The sequence below is a fragment of the Belonocnema kinseyi genome, chromosome 4 (genome assembly GCF_010883055.1).
Source record: "Belonocnema kinseyi isolate 2016_QV_RU_SX_M_011 chromosome 4, B_treatae_v1, whole genome shotgun sequence".
NCBI lineage: Eukaryota > Metazoa > Arthropoda > Insecta > Hymenoptera > Cynipidae > Belonocnema > Belonocnema kinseyi.
The window spans coordinates 151,395,421-151,406,199 of NC_046660.1; the positions used below are offsets into that span (position 1 = coordinate 151,395,421).

Here is a 10,779-nt window from a genome sequence, read left to right on the forward strand (position 1 = left end):
GAGGAATGTTAAAGGTGTTGTACTGGAACATAGCAGGGGTAAAGTAGAAAGATGAGTATTTCTGGAGGTATATTCAGAAATTATATGTGATTGGACTGGTAAAAATGTGGGTTCAGAGAAAGGAATGGGATAGAGTAGAGCGAAGGTTGCCAGGGGGATATAGGTGGAGGCTACAGGAGGCGGTCAAAGTAAAAAGGAAAGAAGGGGCTAGTGGGGGAATTATAACAGGAGTTAGGGATGGATTAGAGGAAGAAGTTCATGGAGAGGGAGAAGGGGAGGGCGCGCAAATAAGGGCTGTAAAGGTAGGAGGGGTGATGTATAAGTTTGTGACTTTGTAAAATAAGGATGGAATGGAAAGGATTAAAGAAAGGGTAGAAAACTTACTAGGAGAGGGAGATAAGGGTATAGTGCTAATGGGGGGAGACTTTAATGCGAGAATTGGGCGAAAAGGGGGCCTGTACCAAGAAGGGAAGAGCTTTGAAAGAAAATCAAAGGATAATATAATAAATAAAGAGGGGGAGATTCTAAGAGGCTGGATAGAGGATAGAGGGTGGGCGGTGGCGAATGGTTTGGTAAAAGGGGACGAAGAGGGAGAAAACACATATGTGAGTAAGATGGGTGTTTCGATAGACTACGTGATAACGAATATGCAAGTGTTTGAGGAAATAGAGAAATTCGCAGTGGAAGGAAGGGTGGAATCGGACCATCAGCCATTGAGTTTGTGGATACAGGGGGAGGCTGGAGAAAGGCAGGGTGGGGAAGAAGGGTCATTACGGGAGAGGGTGTCATGGACGAGAGAGACCATAGAGAAGTATCAAGAGCAATTGGGCAACGTAAGCTTTCAGGGGGAGTCTGTGAACGAGATATGGGAGGATCTACAAGAGAAAGTGAAAGGTTGTGTGCAAAAGAAGGTATTTAGGAAAGAGAAGAAAGGAATGGTAATGCCGTGGTGGGATAGGGAATGTAAAATGATGAAGAGAAAGGTGAAAAAGAATTACAGGAAGTAGAATGAAGGAACCGCAGAAAGGGAGGAGTACGTAGAAATCAGGAAGGAGTTTAGGGCGATGTGTAAGAAGAAAGAGCAGGAAAAAGAAAAAGAGCTGGAAGAGAAGTTGATAAGTGTTAAGACAGAAGGAGACCTGTGGAAGATAATTAACAGACTTAGGAAACGTAGGGTGGAGATAAGTGTGAAGGTAGGGACGAACGAATGGAGAAAATTTCGTTAGGATTCATTTTAGGGGTCAGATACTCGAAAGAGAGATGAGGGGATTAGAAGAAACAGAGAGTTAGATAAAGAGGAGCTGAACTACGAGGAGACAGAGAAGCAGATAGGGAAGTTGAAAAAATCGAATGCAGCAGGGATCGACGGGGTAGAGAACGAAGCGTGGCTGTTTGGCACACAAGAGGTAAGGCAGAGGCTGAAGGGGGTAGTGAAAAAAGTATTCAGGGAGGAATGATTCCCAAGAGGGTGTAGAGAGGGGTTGATCGTACCACTGTATAAGAAAGGGGATAGGGAGAGGCAGGAAAATTATAGAGGAATTACGCTCATGAATACTGTGTACAAAATATACGCGATGGTGTTAGCAGATAGGCTGCGAAAGGATGTTGAGGGGAAAGGAATATTGCCAGAGACGCAGGCGGGCTTTAGAGAGAGAAAGAGCACTATTGACAATAATTAAGTTTTGCAACACGTGGTGGATAGAGAATTAACCAAGAAGGGTGCCAAAGTGTACGCGTTTTTTGAAGACCTAAAGAGCGCGTTCCCGTCGGTGGATAGGAGGAGGTTGTGGGAGGCAATGGTGGAGAGAGGAGTGAAGAGGGGCCTGATCGTTAGGGTAAGGGAGGTATATGAGAAGAGGAAAGATAGGGTGAGAGGAGGGGAGGGAATCTCTAAGGGATTCTGGATGGATAGGGGGTTGAGACAAGGGTGCTCGCTTAGCCCAACGCTTTTTGCAATTTTGATCGCTGATATGGAAAGTAAGCTAGCGGCCGGAGTGGTAGTAGGAGTTACGGTAGAAGGAGTCAGGATATGGTCATTCGCATACGCAGATGACATAGTGCTGTTGGCAAAGAGCGAAGAGGCTTTAAAGGAGATGATGAAGAGGTTGAGACGTTACTTGGACAAGAGTAGGTTAGAGTTAAATGCAGACAAGTCAAAGGTTATAGTGTTCAGGAAAGGAGGTGGGAGAGATGGAAGAGGGGAGTGGAAGTGGAAGGGAAAAGCGGTACAGGAGGTAAAAGAGTTTGTGTACCTGGGCTTCCTCACAGGAGTCTTTCTGTCTTATGGATGCTACCAACAGAAGTCACGTGCGTATTGAAGAGGCCTCACTACTTGTTCGCCGAGAAAAAAATAACCTTGGTTGTTTATGGTGAAATTCTTGACAATTTTATTCTTGGGCAATTACCAAAAAGAATAATAATAATAAAGGGCTCTATATTGATGCGTATAACACATTATTTACTGGAAGTGGTATTCATTTTCTAAATGAAGGAAATAGTATTGGTCGACAACAATATCCAGATGGAAATTGTTTATTTGCTTTTGATCTTACACCTGATCTGTCCACAAATTGCTATTCTCATTGGAATCTCGTCAAACATGGAAGTCTCAGAATTGAAGTAGGTTTTGAACTCTATCAAATGCTTTTGCTACGTCAATGTATACTACATCTATCTGATCATACAAGTATTGAGAAGAACATGTATATGCGGAGTAAATACCAAAAGAATGGTGGCAACTGTCCTGAGCTATAAAATTCAATGCTAAAAGTTAGATAAGTTATTTTGTATCGCATTGAAGACTATTCTATAAATGCACATTTCGAAGAATTTATAGAAGTTATTGATAACACAGCCACACAAAAAAGTGTGAGGATCTGGTAACAAGACACACGTATTCCTATGGATTTTAGGGCGCTGAATTCAAATTCAATATCAAAAATCACCCATCACGTCATGGTTGAGCCATAACCCCAAAAAATGACGAAAAATCATGCACGCAGGCAAATAAATTTCAAAATAATGCCAGTGATGCAAATTTTCACTTCAAAATCATGTCAACAACTGTGAAGGATCAACCCTTGCCTGCTATCAACTTATTTAACATAACTTTACCCAACAGAACCTGACCTCACCTAACCTGGATTAACAGAAATTTATTGAACTACACGTAAAGCTCTGGAAGCATATTTTCCTAGTAGCAAATGTGTGCTATATCGAATAGGTCAACTCGAACCTAACCTAGAAATAAATCTTGCCTAGCCTAACCTAACCTAACCTCACGAAACACAATTAAACTGATTGTGTTGTCCCGTTGTGTTTCCGGTACCGTTTGAATCAGCTTGGGCTTAACCTGCAAAGAGGTCAAACCTATCATAACCTAACAAAACCTGACCTAACCTTACCTATCCGAATGAAATTCAACCACACGTGTAGCCATGTAAGCGTACGGTTCTCAGCCTTAAATGTGTGCTATATTTAATAGGTTAACTCGATCTTAACCTACAAATGAATATAACTTAACAGAACCTAACTAAATTTTGCTTAACGCAACATAACTTAACTTAAGTGTTCCTGTTGTAACACAATAAAATTCATTTCATTGTACTACAGGTGGTTAAAAATTTATATGCACATCACTCATTTGAAGAAACTTAGAACTACAAGTAGAATTGACCCCATTCCAATTAACCTGACAATGTTTGTATCAATTAAAAAGCAGAACTGTAACTTAAACATGCATACGAATAAGAGTTTTATTCAAAATTTTTTTCTCTGCTTTTCTTAAACTTAAGGGATATATTTATACTATCTTTCGTGTTTACATTTTATCTTGCTTTTTATCGTAATTAAATTGATTTATAGACCTACTTTAGTCTATTTTCTGCCTGCTATAACGTGTCCTTGTTTCTTCGAAGGAACGACGCAAAGGGTTACGCTTACGTTTAAGACCTACATTCGTTTCCCTTTTCAACGTCCAGCAAAAATCAGCCATCATGACCTCGTCCCATCTACCCTGATATCGCTGTTCCATCACTTTTATGTCTAGATGAAAACGTTCCCCTTGTTCTTCGCTGTAATCACCAACATTTTCTGGTAACTTATCCAGATGGGAATCTAAAAAGTTAAGTTTTAAATTCATCAAGCAGCCTAACTTTTTGTACTTTCTTATCATTTTCGCAACAATATTCTCGTAGTGTGGACTTTTTTCGTTACCGAGGAAATTTGCGTTTACTACTTTAAAACTTTCCCAAGCGTCCATTTCAATTTTCGCCATGTGGCTCACGAAATTAGTATCTCTTGTCAATATTCGAATCTGTGGTCCATCAAAGCCTCCTTCTTTCAATTTAGCGTCTGAAATTTTAGGGAGTTTAAGGGATATATACTTATAGCCTTTTTCCATCTTTGTCTAACGCCTTGAGAAATTGCTTCATGAGCCCAAGCTTTATGTGGAGGGGTGGTAGTAAAATTTTTTCTGGATCAACGAGGCTTTGGTTGATGATATTATGAGAACCAGGTTTGGATGAATCTCTTAAAGGCCAATGTTTTTTACTGTAATGATTGGCTCGATCTCTGCTATTTCACAGGTATATAAAGCATGGCTCTCTCGTGAGACACGATTGTTGGCCTAATATCATTGTTATGATTTTAAGATCACCCCATATTTGCCATTTGTGATTCGTGTAATTAACTTTTTCAAGAAGCATTTTAACATTGTTATATTCTTCTTTCATGACCGTTGAGTGAGCTATAGTGATAGGAGCGTAAGTATTCGTGTTATGCAGTAAAACAGCCTTAATGCTGCGTTTTGACGAATCAATTAAAAGTCGCCATTCTTCGTCCCTGTACACATTTTTCTTCAAGTGGTTCATTAGTCCGTTAACGTCAGTGCAGTACACTGAAGACGTTTCTTCGTCTTTAACGAAAAACTTTCTGAATTCTTTTTCCCTGTCGCGATAGAATGAAACTTTTGTCTTTGGCTCTAGAAGATTTCTTCTTTTTAGAAATAAAGTGGCAAATTCAGCGCCGTCTTTCGGTAACCCAAGATCTCTAATAAAATCATTTAGTTCTAGTTGCGACACTAATATTGAAACCTTCAATTTCATTTTATGCACGACATATTCCTCACTTTTTCGTCATTTTCATCGGAATCATCAGAAATATTTTCTGTTCGATCACTGGTTTTACTACCGCCTCTATAACGTTGACTTTCAACTTCCATTCTATCATCTTCAGTTTCTGTTCGATGACTGGTTTCACTACCGCCTCTATAACGTTGACTTTCAACTTCCATTCTATCATCTTCTAAAGCGCTTAAATCAGTCTGGTGTGCATTTTTATTCATTTCAATTGCTGTTGTCACTGTGCATACATTAATGTACGAAATATTATTTTTATTTTTGGCGTTGAACCCTTTGACGGAATATGCAAAAGTAGCAGCCCTTCGCAATAACGGGTTTTTTCCATGTGGTTGGTGTAGAGTACTTGTGGTACTTTTCGTTGTTTAAATTTTTTAGACGATACAACATAAGTCTGCAGGAATTGCAAATGACATGAGGAACCCATTTTGTTTCTTGGTGCAGCAATTTACGGTCAAAACACTTTTTGTAAAGACTTTTCACTTCCTCGTCAATTGATTTTCGCAAGCTGCTCACTTCATATTTACCAGACGCCGATACTGGGGTTTTCCCCTGCATCGTAATACAGTTTTTACCTGTGTCTGCCATGACGGCATGAACACCGTTTACCCAGGGACTCAGCCAATGTGGACCGTTGGTCACCATCACCACGTGGAGGTGCCCTGGTTACAGACACAGGCGAATGATGCTAGCAACAGGCGGTTACGAAACTCCAGACATTTACTGTTATTAATGTCAAAATATGAAAGTGCGCAAGAACAGAGTTGCCAGCGTAATCGGTTAAGTTAGGTCAGGTTTTGTTAGGTCAGGATAGGTTAAACCTCTACGCAGGTGAAGCCCAAGCTGAATGAAACGGTACCGCAAACACAACGGGACAACACAATCAGTTTAATTGTGTTTCTTGAAGTTAGGTTAGGTTAAGCTAGGTTAGATTTATTTCTAGGTTAGGCTCGAGTTGACCCATTCGATGTAGCACACATTTGTTACTGGGAAAATATGCTTACAGAGCTTTACGTGTAGTTCATTAAATTTCTGTTATTTCAGGTTGGGAGAGTTCAGGTTCTGTTGGGTAAAGTTATGTTAAATAAGTTGATATCAGGCAAGGGTTGATCCTTCATAGTTGTCGGCATGTTTTTGAAGTGAAAATTTGCATCACTGGCATTATTTTGAAATTTATTTACATCAGTGCATGATTTTTCATCATTTTTTGAGGTTATGGCTGAACTATGGCGTGATGGGTGATTTTTGATACCGAATTTAAATTCAGCGCCCCAAAATCCATAGGAATTCGTGTGTCTTGTTACCAGATCTGCACACGTTTTTTTGGGTGGCTCTGTTATTAACGAGATCTGTAATGTTTGAATGTTCAACACGTTTTCCATCAATGATCACTGAGCCGTATTTATCCCATTTTATTCTGTCGGCAAAGTCAGGCTTTGTTAGGTGATTGAATAATAAAGCACTTTTAGATCGAAAAGATTTAGGTGCATTAGCTATAATTTCCTTTACAGGCATAAACTCATAGGTATCATTATCTGTATTTTCAGAATAATCTATTTTCTCAGCAGTTAATTTCCTATTTTTATCAGCAAAGAAGAGAAAATTATTAAGCACTTGACTGTAGTCTTTCCACCTTTCACGTTCATCGTATGGAAAAGGCGAAAATAAGATTTGACTCATTTCGGAATCTAATCTACCAAGATTGCTTCCAGGAGTCTGTGTAGTTGACCAGTAGCAGACCACCAATAATTGGTCCAAGTAGGAGAGGCAGAAATCCACCTTTTTGAACAATAAATTTTTTCTTTCTTTTCCAACTACCGTGAGTTTCAACTAATTTTCGTAATGTCTTTCTATGTTTTTTCAATTTAAGCTTCTAACTATCTTTAAGAGGAACATTTCTCAACAAGATATTTAAGGCACACTCACAAATACACTTTATGAGTTTGAAATCAGATGTTTTAAGTATTGCCTGTCGTTGATCCGGATTTAGATGACAAAGGGCATGTAAAGCTATGTCATTCTTCTTCCCTATTAACTTGAAACCTTTCGACGTCATCACAAATGTTTTACTGGAACTTGGCAATCACTGTTTCTCCCCTTTATACTCTTCACTAATATGTAAACGTACTGATAAGGATCGCCCGGAAATATACTTGTGCGATAGCGACAATTATCAGGAGTTGATTGTTTTAAGTCTAGAAGTAAATAGCCATGCGGTTGAGAAGTTGCATCGTGATAGGCTTCTTGTCTAAACCGCGGATCTTCAGGAAAAATCTGGCGCGCAAGATGTTGAATTTGAGCCCGATCTCGAGGATTCTTAAACGTTACAATATAGTTTGCATTTAAAATAATATATCTTTGACCATGCCCTTGATGAAAAAGATTTTGAGAAATAAAAATTACACTTAAATTTTTATGATGATTTCCTTTAGTAAAAAGATCTACAATTGTCTTACTCGAAGATTCTCTCATTAAATCGTCGAGAATTATAAGTTTAAGCTTTGAATCATTGGAATAATCACAAGATTGTGGTAATCCTTCACGAAACTCTATCTGTTTTCCATATTCTTTATATACAGTTTGCCACTCAGAATAATAGAAAATTATTCGGTCGATTTGTGTATCGCACATTTCATTAATATTTCGAAGAAAATTTTTTACAAAGAAAGTTTTATCACAACCTTTTGGACCACATATTAGTGACGTGATAGGATGCTTCCAGAGCGTGTCCATGTTTGATAGTGATACATCTTCAGTAAAACCTTGTAATTTATACATAAATATGAAATATGTTCATATTATAAACATAAATTTTTATTTAATCATTATTCTTTATGATTGTACATAACAATGATTGTGCATTTATCAGGGTGTTCATAATTTTTAGTACATTAGGACAGGTTGTTTTGAAATAAATTAATCATAGAAACATTTTTTTATTCACGCAAAACTTAAAAAGAACGGTATAATAATTTTCAAATTATAAAAGAGTAGGATCACTAAAAGTAAAGTTTTGTGACCCTATGCACAAGTAGTCATCATATTCATGACTCGCCATGATTTTTTCCGTTGTGATATCTAGAGCTGTTTGATTGCAGCAGAACATTGTATTCTCCAATACGACCTGGTCACAGTGTATTATAGGGCCTCCAAATGATTGGAACATGATTTCTGAAAGCACAAAGAGTAAATACTCTTATTATTAGAATACAGCAATTTTATATAATTTAATTAAGTGAAAAAAGTGTATCTGCACATTTTTTCATTTATTGCTGAGATAGTTTTCATGCAAAGTGTGGGAATGAGAGATGATTCATTTTAGCCTTTATACGTTATAAATAAATAAATTACGGTGGAGTTATTTGTTTTTACCTATTTATTCTCTATGTAACCAAATGGGAGAGAATCGTCATTTTTCATTAGCCTTCTTTTAGTGTAAACAGATTTACAGGTTTTATGCTCATCTTTCGCGACTACTTGCTGATATTCAGTTCTATGAATAGCTCTATAATTTAAATGAATCGGGGCAGGCTTGTTACCCACAAGAGCCACAAATAGAGTCAAAGTTTATGACTTGGGAATTTTTATAATTTAGAATAATACCTTTCACTTTGAAAACATGGTGCTGCTTGCCATCAGGCGACTGTACTTTAAAGGCATAACATTTTGGTCCACCCGAGACAAAAGTTTCGATGTAGCTTCACGAACCATAAACTTTGAGCTTCTCCGTCATGTCGCCTAGTAAACATCCAAGATGCATAAATATTTTCCTGCTCTACTGGTAAGATATTTGTAAGAACTTTATCTGGACTTTCAATAATGTCAATTAAAGTCTTTTGTGTATCTAATATTTCTGTTTTCGGCATATTTTGACGTTGCCCGAATTTACCCCAAAAGAATTCGAACAAAGCTTAGCCAGTGATCGTAAACCAGCATTTTTTTTATGTTTTTCGGATGGAGCTGTATATCCTCTAAATCTAAAATTTGTTTCACATATGCTTTTTTACTCTCATCAGTGGTACAATCTGAAGGATATCCAGTGGTTTCATGTTTTAGCTTAAAAAATCTATTCATGCATTGTACAAACAGACCACTGACCTTTGAGTTAGGGTCATACTGAGTTGTCACATATTCTGAAATCTCAAAAATCGATGTTATTTTGTACCCATTTTCGTCAGCTACTTTAAGTTCATCAGTAACCCATGTTCCCCCTATTTCTTTCTTACTGATATTATCTGCAGGTGGATAATCTTGCAATAGCTGCAATTCACAGCAAGTTCTGCACAGAGGGAACATCAGTTTACCGTGCATTCTGACAGGAAGAACAGGCAGATAGCTATGAGTAGGTGGTAATACCCTGCATTTGATAAGACCCTCGACATTATCTAAATTACTATATGGTCCAGTGAATTCCTTACATTCATCACCAATATAAATTTTTGGGTGGCCAATGGGAAATTTTCCATATTTTGAAATAAATGGATATAAGGAACAAACACCTAGATAAGAGATTTTTATATTGTCTCTTGCCTGATAATAGGAAAATGTATTTCCTGTTCTTCCCCCGTAGAAAGCATCGCGAGGATTAAGAGCACCGTGCATTAGAAGACGATGGTATTTTAAGAATTCTCTTAATTTAGAATCTCTGGATTTTAAACTATCAAAGTCACACTCCCACATCTCAACTACTTCGTATCCCTTTTCTCGAAGTCGTTCAGTTTGGGCTCGCGTACGCTCAAAGCCTTTTTCGACTGCTTATTTGTGTACCTATAACCCCCATTTGGTAGGACACCTATTGTGTCAGACTTTAAATCATTTTTCCTAAAAACTACTGAGCAAGTTGAAACAATGGTTACACTTTCGAAAAAAGGATAAACATTAGTAACTTTAGTGAATAATTGTCGGAAGGCTAGACAAGCAGTACAAGAATATCAACGTCATTTATACCGTAAGTGCTAATTCCATTTTTGAAATTAAAAATCTAATTATTTTTTATCAATTCTTCTCACCACTTGTCAAATTCTTTAAGCCCCTCTAAGGAAATTGTATCTGGAGTAAAAATGTGTATCAGGTAATTTACCTAAGTATAACTCCTTCTGTGGTGTATTGAAGAGGTGCAGAAATGTACCTTTCTTTGCCTCTTCTAAACCGAATGCTGCCGGCATAGTACTTAATGGCATGTATAGATAATTAAGACTATCGATAAATCGTGTTTTTTTACTTTTAGCAAAATTACGCTAGTACCATTTAAAATAAGCTCTGGCGGTTCATAAGTACCTCTATTCTTAATGAGTTCTCTAAGAATGAATTGAGCATAGGAACCTTTCGCATTGTGTGCTATGCATACGGTCTCATCAAAATGCTTCAAATCATGAATAGCGAACTCAGTGAAATGAGTTATAGGGTCTTTATCGAGAATATACTGACGTACACCACACCATTGAAATTTTACGTTAGGAACAGGATCGTTCATACAATCTTCACAAACCTGCTGTGCTACACACAAATTAGGTTTGTGAATATTGGTTGATTCATCACCTGAGGCCTTTTCACACTGCTGTGTTTCGAAGTCATAGAAAATGTATGCCACCTTTTTAGTTTTTGACTCTCCTCTTTTATCTTTTTTAATTTCTAAGGTTGC

General features: G+C 37.6%; 1 protein-coding gene across 1 annotated transcript in view; it reads right to left on the minus strand.

Annotated features, from left to right (window-relative positions):
• Positions 1 to 8,084: 8,084 nt before the first annotated feature.
• Positions 8,085 to 10,779, minus strand: part of LOC117171810 — a 4,961-nt gene continuing 2,266 nt past the window's right edge. The window contains exon 3 of the mRNA XM_033359438.1: positions 8,085 to 8,309. The gene's annotated coding sequence lies outside the window, so the exon portion shown is untranslated. The remainder of the gene's footprint in view (positions 8,310 to 10,779) is intronic.